Source organism: Alligator mississippiensis, chromosome 13 (genome assembly GCF_030867095.1).
Source record: "Alligator mississippiensis isolate rAllMis1 chromosome 13, rAllMis1, whole genome shotgun sequence".
Classification (NCBI taxonomy): Eukaryota; Metazoa; Chordata; order Crocodylia; family Alligatoridae; genus Alligator; species Alligator mississippiensis.
Window position 1 is genome coordinate 10452909 of NC_081836.1, and position 14781 is coordinate 10467689.

General features: G+C 47.9%; 1 long non-coding RNA gene across 1 annotated transcript; it reads left to right on the top strand.

Moving 5' to 3' along the window:
* The first annotated feature begins 26 nt into the window (after window positions 1–26).
* Window positions 27–14133, top strand: LOC106740373 (uncharacterized). Its single transcript, XR_001373874.3, has 3 exons — window positions 27–232; window positions 978–1082; window positions 7056–14133. It is a non-coding gene; the product is annotated as an uncharacterized LOC106740373 (long non-coding RNA).
* The last annotated feature ends 648 nt before the right edge of the window (window positions 14134–14781 follow it).

Consider the following 14781-nt stretch of genomic DNA (forward strand, 5'->3'; position numbering starts at 1 on the left):
GCCCCTCGCTGCATCATGTGAGCTCCGCGCCCCGGCTGCCCCGGGGCCGGGCCGCGTCCCGTCCCACCCCCGCTCCCGCAAGTGCCGCCTTCCCCGGCGGGCGCCGCCCCCGGCTCCTAAACCCCCGAGGCGGGCAGGAAACCCCGGGAGGAAAGCAGCCCGCCTGCCCCCGGGAGCAGCGCTGCTGCAACCCTTCCCGAGGCGTCCCCAGCTCGCAGGTGTCCAAAAACAGGTTAGAAATAAAGAAATAATCTTTTCCCCCCCCCCCCCTCCAAAAAATCCCTCCGCTTGGTTTGGTTTAGGCAGCTCGGCCAGCCCTTCTCATCAGCTTTTTTTTTTACTAACAGCGCAAAGTTTTAACACTTTGGCAGTGCACGGGGTCCTGGTTGCCCAGGGGAGCAGAGAGACGGGTATTTAGGAAGCCGGGAAACCCCCCGGTCTTGCAGTCTCCCTCGACATCTGTACATTCAGAAATGCAGAGAAGTGCTGAATAGGTCTGCTTCGGAGCCAAAAGCGGTATGGATTGCAAAAAGCAATATAGTTAGCTGCTTATGCGACTTGAGATCGTTTTCAGGGCTCATATAGTTAGAAACTCATTTGCAAAAAGTCAAAACCAACATCGGAGCCTTCCCAACTCCTCCCCAAAACCCCCCCCAAACATCCCAGTTGCTTCAGACTCAGGCTTCAAGGAGGATGTCACCTTTGAAGTGACTATAGAAATCTGATTGTGAAAGACTGCGTTTAACAACACAGCACAGGAAAGGCTGGAGGGGACTCTGCTGGATTTTCCCCGCCCCCTTGATACATAATTGACATGAATCCCCCTAGAAGAATGGGTAAAATACAGCGTAGCCACTATTTCTCCAGCTAACTTTCCCTAGTCGCTCATCATCCTAAAATTTCTAATTATTCTCATTTATAGTCATATTCATTTTTTTTTTATTTATTTTACCACACATCAAAACTGCCTGTTGTAGTACCCAAGTCCCACAAGGCACCAACATCCTGAAAACAAATGTCCGAATCAGCCATGCTCAGCCCAAGGGGAAAAGACAAACAGCTCAGCTTTTGCACTTCTAAAGGTAAGGAAAAACTAAGGAGCCCATCTCACTCCTGCTTTCAGATTGCATGTGCTTTGTGAAGAGCAACTGTGTGAAACCTGACCTGTGTTACTCTAGCTAAAATTAAGCAACAGTCCCTGATCCTGCCACGTGAACCATGTGGACATAGTGTTTGGCTGAATTAATCCCTTTCTAGTTTCTCCCATCTCCTAGGCAAGCTTACACTGGTGCCCATTTTCAAAAAAGGGAGGAGGGAGGACCCAGGAAACTATAGGCCAGTTAGTCTTACCTTGGTCCTGGGGAAGCTCTTTGAGAAAATTATCCAGGAGCACATCTGCAAGGGGCCAGCAGGGGAGATCGTGCTTAGGGGCAACCAACATGGGTTCATTCGAGGCAGGTCCTGTCAGACCAACCTGGTGGCCTTCTACGACCATGTCACAAAATCATTGGATGTAGGTGTTGCAGTGGACGTAGTCTTTCTGGACTTTAGGAAGGCCTTCGACGCTGTCTCTCACCCCATTCACATTAAAAAACTAGGGGACTGTGGCATCGATGCCTACACAGTCAGATGGGTCACAAATTAGCTGGAGGGCCGCACCCAGAGAGTGGTGGTGGATGGGTCTTTTTCGACCTGGAGGGATGTGGGCAGCAGGGTCCCCCAGGGCTCAGTCCTCGGACCTGTGCTGTTCAACATCTTCATCAGCGACTTGGACGAGGGGGTGAAAAGCACCTTGTCCAAATTCACAGATGACACTAAGATGTGGGGAGAAGTGGGCACGCTGGAGGAGAGGGACAGGCTGCAACTAGATCTAGACAGGTTACAGGGGTGGGCAGATGAGAACAGGATGGGTTTCAACACTGACAAGTGCCGGGTACTGCACCTGGGGGGGAGGAACCAGCAGACCTACAGGTGGGGAACTCCCTTCTCGTCAGTGCAGAGGCAGAAAAGGATCTTGGAGTCATTATCGATTCTAAGATGAACACGGGCCACCAACATGGGGATGAGGTCTGGAAGGATAACTGCACCTTGTCATGCATCCACAGATGCATCACGAACAGGTCCAAGGAGGTGATCCTCCCCCTCTGTGCGAAGCTGGCCAGGCTGCAGTTGGAGTCCTGTGTCCAGTTCTGGGCGCTGCACTTCAGGAGGGATGTGGCCAGCACTGAGAGGGTCCAGAGGAGGGCCACCTGATCGGGGGCAGCAGGGCAGGTCCTACAAGGAAAGGTTAAAGGATCTGAACCTGTTTAGCCTCCACAAGAGAAAGCTGAGAGGGGATCTGGCGGCCATCTACAAACTGGCCAAGGGGGACCAGCAGACAATGGGAGAGTCCCTGTTCCCCCAAGCACTACCAGGGGTAACAAGGAACAATGGCCATAAGTTAACTGAGTAGATTCAGGCTAGACATCAGGAGGCGTTACTTCACTGTCAGGGTGGCTAGGAGCTGGAACCAACTTCCAAGAGAAGTGGTGCTAGCTCCTACCCTGGGGGTCTTTAAGAGGAGGCTGGATGAACACCTTGCCGGGGTCATTTGACCCCAGCATCCTTTCCTGCCCATGGCAGGGGGTCAGAATTGATGATCTCCTTAGGTCCCTTCTGACCCTACCTACTATGAAACTATAAGCTTTCACACTGTGACCAGAAAGCTTTTACTGAAGTCTCCTGAGGTGAGACAACCTTTCAAAGTGGCTGCACTGACCAAGCAATTCCCCATTTATACACTACGCTGACACCAAGATCCTCTCCGCAGCTGCTCTGGAATCCATCCCCATGACCCCACATCCATCATTTCAATAGATGAATCAGGCAACATTTATACTTCGGCAACTTCGGAGCAGAGTGAAGACAGCCATGTGTTCCCTAGAGCGGCCCTTCTCTTGAGCAACAAATTCAGGGCTCTCCCGCTAAGCACTGGCAACTGGTCCAACTAAATGGAGAACTGCCACTAAGGACCCCTGAATCTCAAGATGCACGATTTCTCCTAACCAAGACCACAGGGAGTTATGGTCTGACTTGAACACAAACCTCCTTCTATACGAAGAGGGTGAAATTTTTTTCCAAGTTAGGCACTACCCAGAATTATTCTGGGGCGATACAGTCCTCTCTGTCTGCTGTAATTAGGCCCTACCCTTTCCTAGCGTTTCTGTGCTTGTCCCAATATTGTCCTCAAACCCATAAGCGCTCACATCTCACTTCTGTGCCCTGAAGCACAAGGATGCCAACACAGGTGGAGTCACAAGTCTCTCCCCCAACTTTAAAAAGGCTAATTTATACTTTGCTGAGATTAAAATCATTCCTCTCTCACCCAGCCCAGGCAGTGCTATTTTGCTTCCCTCCCCACACTGGCTGACTGCACCCAAGCTCAAATCACCTCCTTTGGAAATGATTTGTGTTTCTCTGATTTCAGTTTCAGGCTGACAGCATGGAGGGTTTCCCAGGGCACTTATAACCAAATCAGTTCTTGTTCAGTGCCCCAGGACAACATGTGGGCACAGTGCACATGTTGAGACAGACATGCCAAGCAATGCTCTCTCCATTAGCCTCTCCAACATGGCTGGGGAGTTGCCCAAACTGGAAGTTACCTCTGGAAATTGCCATACACCTAGTCCTGATGTAGAAGCAGCCTCTCTCCTGACCTTTGGATCTACTTCCATTTGCCAGCATCCACTCTTAACACTTCCAGTGCAAAACCAGTCTGTACTACCCTTTCCTTCTGGTCCCCCATCCCCCTCCCCATGTAATCTCTTGTCTCACTTTAATGGAAACCTTTCTGGGGCAGGGACCATTTTTTTGTCCTTTGTTTATACAGCGAGTGGCACAAAGGCCATGACTAGGGCTCCTAGGTATACAGCAACACAAATTATTACAGTGATGATAAACAGCCTGCTACAGAAGCCAGCACAGAAGCTATCGGTGTGCTAGATAATTACATACCCTAAACGAACTTCAGTTAATTTTCTGTAGTCTACACAAACTCTGGCAGCACTGTGGTGCTGGTGGTTTTTCAACCAGAACCGGAGGCCCAAGCACCGGTTGAAGACTCAGTCACTCTTCCCCAATACACTTCCTCAATGCCTTCTTGCTCCTTTGCAGACAAGGTTTTTTGGTTGAATCTGATATCTTTTATTAGACCAACTTCAATAGTTGGAAAACAACTTTTAAGCAAGCTTTTGGGTTCAAAAACCCTTTGTCCGGCTAAGGAAGTTTCAGCAGCTGGTGTGTGCTCTTGCCGGATGGGATGAAAAGTACTCCTTTGCCACAGAATGACTCTTTAATAGGTTTCCCTGCAGCATCAAGCCTTCAGGGACCAGCACAGCACCTTCTGATGCTTATCTGTGTGCCTCTCTCAGATCATTCAGCCTCCTCATTTAAGCATACAGCTCTATGCCCCAACAAATCCATTTGAAGCTCCAGGAGTTCACCTAATCCGTCTTCTCCTTTGTAATTTTCCTTCACTTACTAGAACCACACTGTATGGGCTGTGGTTGCCTTCCCTACTGTTTGTTTGCTGGAAACATTGAGCAACGAGCAGGGATCTGTTCCCGATTCAGAATGACGTGTCTGGAAGCAGGAAACATTTCCCTGAGACCCAGCTTCACAACAAGCTTCCCCCTCTTTCCTTTCCTAGAAACATGAATAAGCTGTTTGTTGTGCTTTCTGCCCCTGGATGCAAGACAATTTGTTTAGTGACCCCAGTTTCCCAGAAATCCCTTCTCTCAGGTACCCAAATTTCTGACTTTACATTCCAGAGGCCCAATTTGCTAACCCAGTTTTCCAGCTTTTTGGCTGGGTGCACATTCCCTGTCCCCGTGCACACCGAGGACCAGTCAGGATGGTCAGTTTGGTTCCTCACTGGCTCGGCCTTTTCCCTACAGCTGCTCTAGTAACTGCTCCGAGGGAGCCAGCATCCCTTATTATTACGCATCTCACAGTACACATTCAAGAGCCAGAGATTCATGATTATTACCCAGATCTCACCAAACATTGTGGAGTGACCTTGTACCTCCAAGCTTGACCCCTTTGCTTTGGTGTCTCCCCACTTTCTGACCAGAAGAAGGGAGATCAGATGACATTTGTGTGGCTCTACCTTAGCAAACCTTGTGTGTATAACAGCCCTTTTAATGGACAATCCCCCCCCACTGTACTAATCACTCCAAAATGTCACACATCAGATCAGAATTCCCCTTCCCACCCTGCTTATCAGACACGGGGCAGCACTTACAGAGCAGCTGCTTCCTCTTGCGGTGCACTGTACAAGAAAAGATTCAAGCCCCACAGCCAAGTTCATCACCTCTGGAAGCATCTGGCCTCTTCTTGCTGATCTTGATCTGCAAGTCCAAGTCACGCCGAGTCCATTGGTCCATTGCCAATTAAAGTCCTTTCCGCAACACCAAAGCTCAGACTCTTGCATTTACTGTTAGGAAACCCGCTCTCTGTTCATCTTCCCAACCATTCCTGTGGGCTACAAATGTCTAACAAAGCTAAGAGTCCTCCAAGGATTTTTCTCCTCAAAGATTGTGGTGTTTTTACATTATTTGGGCTGGGACAATCTAATCTTCCCCCTCCGGGCCTGACAATCAGGTTAGAAAAGGATTATCAATATCCTTTCTTACCCCAGTCTCCCAGCTAGCAAAATTTCATATCCAGGTAGCTGGTTTTCATTTCTAACTTTGATGTTGTTATCTTCTGACCCCGGGAGATGTGCAGCTATTTTGACCAAACTACACACTTCTACTCTCAGGCATAAGAAATGCTGCAGTCCTCAGATGAGTAGAAATATTTGGAACCTGAGTAAAAATAAGTGACAGGCATCATTCTATTTAGCTGTGTTCGGACAGAAGACAATATGGGGTAATCTGCTATAAATCAGCAGATTAGGTCAAACTTCCCCTTGAAAGCCTCCCCCTTCAGAGACCTATACATACAGTAAAGCAGAGAAAAAACAGTATGACGGGTTAGCTATTGCAATAGCATTTCTTCTGATTTTCTCTTTATTTTAATAACAGCTACACTCACAATAAAAAAGCTTTTATATTGCCATTTTCAAAGGCGCCGGAGGAGACCGAGGGCCTAACTTGCTTCGGGCCACTGCAAATCACAGTTCAAAGTCTATTTGCTGATTTTATGATGAAAAGATGGGTCCATCTGGGAGTCCTACCAACTGTGTTACCTTAACCAAAATTGCCAGATAGGACGTGAAGGAGCAGTTGGCTTCCATTTTTAGATGGTGATGACGCGTAGGAGAAAATCTGAGCTCCCCTTCATCCCACGTTGCTATATTGAGAGGCTCGAAGCCTATTCAGAGGGGATCTCTCTAAAGGCAAGAAGGAGAGAGTGTGCCTGCCCACCCAGCTCATTAAACCCTTAGCATGTGAGATAATGGAGGACACTAGAATTAGCACAGTTCAAAGCAGTATACTTCTGTGATGCAGGTACCCGACTACCAGGAACAGGACTCAGGATGCTGCCTGCCTTTCTCATAGACCACAAATCATTCTGTCGCAATTATTTTGAAGATTTTCCCTGGCGCCTAGTTAGAACTCAGATCAGCAATTCTTTCGCTGGCCTCAAGATGTCACTACTATTTCAGCTGAGAGTGCAATCCTAGTCTGTCCCAAGAAGTATCCCTTTTCAAATACTGATAAATAGCCTTGATGGATGACTGCAAAACAAAGGCCTCACTCTGCTGCTCATTTTGATTAAGGCAAAAAAAGTGTTTTCACAATGAAGTTCTTAAACCAATTGTCTCTGTCCAGCTCTGCTACATGCAGAAGCTGAATAAACCATGCAGCTGACTTTTTGCAGAGGTGCGGGGGAGAAGTTCTTCAGGGAAAAAGCAGAATCCAATAGATGGGAATGGGATGCACATGTGAGACAGCAAAAACATGCACACCAAGTTAGAGGACTTGACTTAACTTGAATCCTAAAATAAATGTTACTTTACAATCTTTGACACTTACTTGCAGTAACATTTATGCATCTGCATTTACTCACAGCCTTATGGAGCCCAGTCTACAAACCCAGACAGCAACAGAAGACAACCAGTTGCCATGATGGTCACCAACTTTCATTCAGAAAAGTGTCTCTTTCCAGGACAGCAGTGAAGCATTTGCCAGCGAGACCATGCTCCAGTGCTTTCCAGCTTTGGGCCTCAGATAAGTGCATTAAATAAGCATTTGCGTGCCAGAGTGCCAGCTTCTAGCCAAAGGAGCTGGGTGGCCTATTAAGATGCCTACACTTGACAGCCTGCATGCTCCGCTTGTGTTGTAACCTCCCAGTCCATTGACAAGGTACCATGAGGCATACTCCAATCATAGCCTTCTTGGAGCTAGCAAGACAAGTCCTCCATGCAGGAGTTATGGAAACTAGCCTTTAACAGTTAGTTCACCCCTTCTGGTGGTTAACAGAAGAGGCTGATTGCTGATCAGCACTGCTGTGCTCTTTGGCAGGAAGTCAGATCTGTACACAAAGCATCCCCTCCTCCAGCCACCCCATTTCAGTCCATTGGCTTCAAGGACTCGGTTTTATTCTTGCAGCACACCACATATTTTCCCATCGTTCACAGCCTTGCAACCTGAGCCAAGGTCTTCTGCAGGGTCTGTCTCCACCCTCCAGGATTATGCTATGCAGGCCAGCTGCCTGGATGTCACAAGTAAACAGGATCCTCTCCCCTTGGCTCAGGGACTCTAGCAGGAGGAAGACAGCGACTTCCCAGCAACTGGCTTTTATGAGAACCAGGTGATCTTCAAGCTGTCACCTGATCCCTGGCTTTACAGCATCAGCTGAGAGGCAGCTGATTAGTCACAGGTCAGGCTAGGCCAGGCACTGCGCTGGATGTGGCAATTCCAGCATTTGTGCCTCCTCTGCTATTATGGTAGGTGTTAGTTAGTGTGGTGTGTGCACTGCGATCTGCCCTTCCAGTAGTCCTAACTTAAGTTAAGGCTATAAACATTGTAGGCTCTACGGAGAGAATAATGTCGCTAGTAGAGACTCAGTCTGGCTCTCTGAATAGGGGTGAGCCCTCCCCCAATCTCAACCCTTAGAGTGAAGCTCTTAATGACCATGGAGAGTCTTAGGCATGTTCCCCTTCTGAAGTGGGGGAATATTCTTATTTGTTCTTCATTGTGAGCAGCAGCCAAAAGATACAGGGAGTGGATGTCACAGCCAGTTCACGTATGGTATTTAGTTAGAAGACAAAGATGTACTTCTAAGTGTGAACAAGCCGATTTAGCTGTCAATACTGGGGTCAAAATTGCAGATGAGACCCGAACGCGAGGCAAAGGGTCATGCTAGAAGTTATGCATGTCACATGTGCATCTGTGCTACATGCAGAGACAAGAGGCTTGTATTTCTCCTTCCAAAGGAACAAGGAGGCATCATACCAGGGCAACAAGTTGTAAGGAGTCTGTATTCTTTCCAGTGTTTGCAGTTTTATGTTTAATCCGATAAGGCATACGATAAGGCTTGCACTCAGATGGAAACTGAAAAGGAAACCCCCAGGACTTCAGGGAGTGGTAGGCTGTGATCCAGGAGGCACAGCTCTTTCTGCTGCATCTAACTTGAAGAGCCTCCTCTGCAGAAAGAAGCAGGTAAGGAGGTCAAGGCACCATCCTGCTAGAAGCAGCACCTTTCAGGTAAGATGGAAAAAAACCAAAACAGAATACAGGGCCTGCCCGCCAGGGTGCATGTTAAAAGTCCCCCAGCACATGGATGCCAGCAGCATCACTTTGCTGGAAGGAAAAGGGTTAACACGGGGTGGTGCAGGCACTCCCTTTCCACCAGGTAGGCTCAGGCACTTTGAAAGAAAACCCTGAGTCCAGCTCCAGCCCACGGAGGGCAGGGCTAATGCCAAGGACTGGGCAGAGGTCAGCGTTGTTCAGTATTTAACCGAATACAGTGGCTGCACAAGCAATGGGCTCTGGCCAACTCTCATGACACCAGTGAATGAGTTTCCTACACTTTCCTTCTCCAACAGCCAGAAGACTCTGCATCAGTCTAATCCATCTCCAATGCAGGTGAACAAACTGCTTTAATTAGCCACTCCAGGGCCCTGCATTATCTTGTGGATGGATTGGACAGGTTTCTCCTGGGACACCACGCTTTTGCACTCGGTATCTGCAAGCCCCTTCAGCCCAGCAGGCACAGCTCTGAGGGTTGGGTCCGTCACCATTTCACATGTCGGTCCTTTCCATTCGGCCACTCGTATGTGATCGCTTGAATACATCATATTGCAAGACGTTACATTTAGGGGGTGTTCCAAGTTATTAGGTCACATGACCTGGTCTTTACTGTGGAAACTCAATCATCCCATAGCAAAACTTTTCACCTTCTGGATGAAATCTAGTTTACAACCCAAGCATGGGTGGACAGGTGTATAAGTCCACTGAATGCAAGGTACAGGCTGTCTAATGGGCCCAGCACTGAATAAAGTCTGACCAGTGAGCACAGCTCAAGTAGAGATGCTTAATCACGTTTAGGGAGGTTTCCATTAGCATCAAACGCGCATCGCAAGGCTGCAGCAAGACGACACAACCGATCCGAGCAGCAAGTGACAAAAAACCCCATCAGCGACAAAGGGAATTTTATGCCAACAGAATGTAATTAGTTCCGCCACTGGAATTAGGCCAGCACAATCAGCAATTTAAACTATGTTCCCAGTGTTGCAATAGTTTCCATTTCAAATTTAAAAGAGAAGATTGGTAAGGGATATCCCTTCCTGCTGCACTTATGGAATAAAAGAGTGGTGCTATCATTATGCATTTACAGCAAAACGTACAAAAGCAGTAGAGAAAGACAGCCTGAGAGATTCGGCCACCTGATAAAATGTTCTAAGCGCAATATCGCTCCCTTTTGATGTAGAAGGATGCAATATCTTAAGAGGCAATTTCTTGTGCAACTTTTACTCTCTGTAGCACTAGCTGTTGATGGTACTTTCCACTGTTTGGCTCCTATACAGTTTAAACACAGATGAAATAGGAGCACAAAGGCGGCAAAGAATGAATTATGCAGCGATGACACTAGCATAGGAAAAATGACTGTCGAGCAATGTCAGCTTTGCTGGCTTCTGAGGAGCACTGCCTCGCAGCAAGGTTATTTCACACTGATGAGGAAGTGCCAAGCTAGAAAGAGCAGTTGCATGGGACGCAAGTGCAGAACTCGCAGAGTGACTGGTTTTAAAGATGCAAGTCCCATGTCTGCCCTTAACATTTGCCGGTTTGTTGAATTCCTAACTTCTGTGCCAGAGCAGGAGGCAGGTGAATGGCCTCCCAACTCCTCTCGTTCTCCTCTAAATGAGACATCACAGTATGTGTTCAAGGTCAGGGATGTGGGGAAAGAGATGACTTGAGTCAGGTCTCCACTAACACCTCTCCAATCTGGGATGGCTAGTGAGCATTCAACTGTACCAGCACATAGGACTGATCCTGCACAGCTCAGCTCCACCCACATTTGCACCTGCCCACACTGTACCTAGAAGGAGCAGCGTCCTCTGCTTTCCCAGATTTTCCAAGGTAGGAGGAGCTAATTTACAGGGCCATTTTACTTCCACTGCATTCTTCCTACAAAGCATCCTCATGTGGGCCTATGTTACAGGGGGGTGGGATAACACAGAGGAGCAACAGCTGATCTCACTTATTAGTGTATAAGGATCAGTGCAACCCCATTCAAGCATGTGGCATTACTAGGGATCTGCAGTGCACAGGGAGAGTCAGACAAAGTGTTTGACTCTTACCCCAACCCACATTCCAGACATTTCATCAGTTCCATTCAGCCTACACCCTGCCTGGTGGGACTCGGGAGAGAGAACAGCAGGGCCATGGGGAGAGCGTGCTGGTGGGGGGGAGAAGGGGAGCAGTGAAATACAGCAGCCTCATTCCCCAGCAAGTTTCTGTAAAACTACTTTGCTTCCGTTGTCACTTTGTTAAGAGTTTTAATGCAGTTTTTGCTCTGCCAACAGAAAAGGACTCAGAGAAGCAGAATTCTGGGCAGTTTGCTAATAAAGAGGTGATGTGCCAGCCCAAAATGCCTCCTTAGGCATTGAGAAGGCTGGAGACTGGTAGACTCCAAGCTTAAGAGGATCTGTAGAGATGCTCTGTGCTACTTTTGAACTCTACAGACCATCTTGAACACAGGGTGCTTCCCCACCATCATGGCATTTAGCCTTATAGGCCTCTCTGCCAGATAGTTTGGTGCATTATCCTCCTTGTCAAGAGGAGTGAAAATGAGTTTCAGGGAAGTTGAGTCACTTGCTCAAGGTTATAATGCTAGCGCTGTTGCGGAGAGCATGGATCCAAGAATCCTGCAGGCATCTCCAGGAGATGCCAAGGACTCAGCAGATCACAGAGACAGAGCCACTGAACAGGAACAGGAGCCACAGCTTTTCCCAACCTGCACTCTCATCCCCTTGCTGGGGTTAAAAGAAAAAAAAAAAAAAAAAAAAATCACAGAAGTGTAACAAGATCTTTATCTTATTCAGCTTAAACCCAGGTATAGAAGTGGCTGCTCTAAGTGCTCCCCTCCTCAGGGCTACTCAGCCCACACCCTATATTTTACTCTTCCTAAAGCCTCTCCACATCCCTCATAGGCAGGTGGGAGAGCAAATCACCTGCCTCAGTGTGGCACGAGAACCCCACAAACATCCCCAGAAGGATCAATGCCCAAAGTGTTGGGGAAAAATAGCTGGGTAACACCCTAAAACCGCTATGCAGGGGGGGAGGTTTAGTACCAGAGACTGCCAGGGGGAGGAGCAACCTCCCACCCACACAGCCAGGCAGTAACTTGGCATGGCCACAGCTGTCCAGCTTCCACTCCCGGAATCCGGTGCTAAAAGCCCGAGGAAGGCAGCGGGCAGGTTGTGTCAGCCTGTCTCCATACAGCCTGCTCTTACACAACAGGTCACTCGCACAACCCTGCAGCTCAACAGGTTTGGTGGGTTGGGCACCAGTCAGGTCTGGGGACTTTTGGCAGCACCTTCCTCGATGCACAGTCGCCTGTTTCCCCTGCTGAACACAGCCTAGAAGCAGCAGCGGCCACAGGAGAAAGCTTCTTGCTGCCCCACTCCAGGGCCCTATGGCGAAAAAAAACCCACAAGCAGTGTTTCCTTGTTACCAGCCCAAGGCTCGAGCCCAGATAATTCCTCATGGGTAAAAGTGCTACCGACATCCCTGACATTTGCGGTCAATGGCTGGAAATGTTATTTTGCTGCATCCACAAATGCACAGGTGGGTGGAAGTGGAGTGAGTGAGCAGCAGCTTGCTTGGCTTCTCTCTCATCTGTTTGCATGAAGCAAGTCACGGTGTCATCCAGGCCCGACAGCCTTCCTCGTTTTCTCTCCCTTCCTCCAGCAAAAGCACTTGCTGCCCTGACCTCCAATTCAGAACAGGGCATGGGGCGAGACCGGCAGGGGCGGGCAGGGCTCCAACCGAGAGGCTTACTCGGTGACAAGACAAGGTGAGATGCAGGCCCAACAATGTGCAGCACTTCTAGGGCAGTATACTTGCTGATTGCTTCCTTGTCTATTGTTCACAACAACCAGCTAAGACACTGCCAAAGAAACACTCACAGCTGGCATCCACTGATGAGAGGTTGGTTCCATCTTCCTCCTCCATCTGATCTATAGGAGGCAAGAGTCTAGGGAACAAAGCAACAGTCAAACAGCCATAAGAATAAGAAATCAGCTCTCAAGGTGGAGATTTCCAACTATACATCAACAGACACCCTTTCCCCTGCCCTCCCATGCACCCTCCCCCCTCCTCCAATCCAACTGAAGGCCTCTAAACTTTACAGATAATTAATATTAAGAAAGAAGCCAGCTTACTTGTCTGGATTCCATATTTATCTAAATTGCTCCTCCAGGTCCAAACAGCCTTGCTCAGATAGATAGTGGGGATGACAAAGCGCTTCCAGATGCCTAATAAATAGTTTGAGGCAAGTTTGTTCAAACTCCTGGTGGTTTTGCTTGTATGCACAGTGCTACTCCCAAGCTCCGCATAGGATCAGAGGAGAACTCGCTGGGAACGGATCCACCTGCAGACGACAGCAAAAGCACTCCAATTCTGATTTATGATCGGGCTACTTTAACGTATTTTTACACAGCCAGAGAGCCTCAGGGAGGCAGTACTGCTAGTTCTTGTGATATCAGTCTTAAAGCCCTGGCTCCCAGAGTCACATGAATGTGGTAAGCCAAATTTAAAGTTAAAATGTAGGTCTAACCCTCATGGTTTTAGCCCTGTAAGGCAGGGAATCTATTCATGGATCTTTTTAGCACAATGGGGTGCTGCCTTTGTTTTAGAGAGGCTTCTCTTGAGATCCAAAAAAGTGTCCTTTTTTTTTTTTTGGAGGGATAGTCACACATTTGTGAGATGTGCAAGTTTCCCATCCATTCTATACCAGCCCAGGTAAAAAAAAAGGATCATCATGCCTAAGTGAGTGTGAATGTGAACAGAGGGCAGGTTAGGGGAAATATCAGAATACAAGCTTGGATGCCTTTTTTCCTGACCCAGTTCTGTTCCCAGTGAAACTGGATTTCGTCTTTGGGCAAATGCCAGTGGTGCCTTTAGCCTGACAGACAGAAGGAGAACAAGATCCATGAACTAAAAGCTAGAATAAAAGAAAAAATCCAAGCCAGAAATAAGACCTTTTATAGGCACAGCAGATGTAGTTAGTATTTGGACCAGATCAGCCCAGCTGAGCTGTATTTGCCACGCTTGGGGCTCTTCCCTTCAAGGCTGGGTCGGTTCTAAATGATGTGCTGTAGTTCAGTAAGGGACTAGGCTTGATGCAAGAGTCACTGAAGGAAATGCTGGGGCTTAGATTATGCGGGAGCCCTGACCAGATTATTATAAATGGCCCCTTCAAGCCTTAAATGCTAGGAAGTGTCTGAGGAGGCTGCCTGGAAGGAGAAATAAGGGGCTGTGAGTATATTCTAGCCAAGTGTATTCTTTCATTTTTACCCAGGAGGACTTTTATAATCTTTTCTCCGATGCCTGATGAAGGGCGCGTGTGTCCGAAAACTTGCAATTAAAGAATTTTTTTTTGCAAAAATCTTGTTGTTCTAATAAAAAGATATCACTTTTACCATGATCCCCCAATTGTTTTTTTCTCTAGACCAATAGGGCTACAACCTGGATACTTTCTAGCCAAGGAGGCACACCAGGAAGGAGAAAAGGTAGGATCAACACCAATGAGGAGTTCACTTCCTCCATCCAGGGGAAAAAGGCAACAACTGTCCACTAACCAATCCTTTCTTTGTGCAGCCTGTCCTCCAGCAAGCAATCCAAGGATCAAACCTTCCCCAAACAGAGATGAGCCAGGCTGTAGACCTGGCTGCCTTGTTTCAACAATGACCCAATCAGTACTTCAATATTCCCCTGTGGTATCAGAGCAAGTCAGATTATCTCAGAAGCAATAAATAGTTCAGGGACAGGACCAATAAAGGGGAGTCAAGCACTCAAACACAGAAAAGGGTAACGATATGTCCTCAAAGCACACTCTGCTTTTGTTCCCAGCGGCAAGAGCTAAAGGGACTCTACGGTAGCCTCTCTGGGGCAATGGCAAGGTCCCACTGAAAGCTAGACAGGACAAAGCTCTGGAGAAGACAATCTGACAGTGATAGGGAAACGAGGCAAGGTAGGAGATGCAGTGCATCTCCTATCTCCACTAACTAGTATAATGATCTTTTACTTCTCCAGACACTTTAACTCACCTACAATATTTTCCATCTGC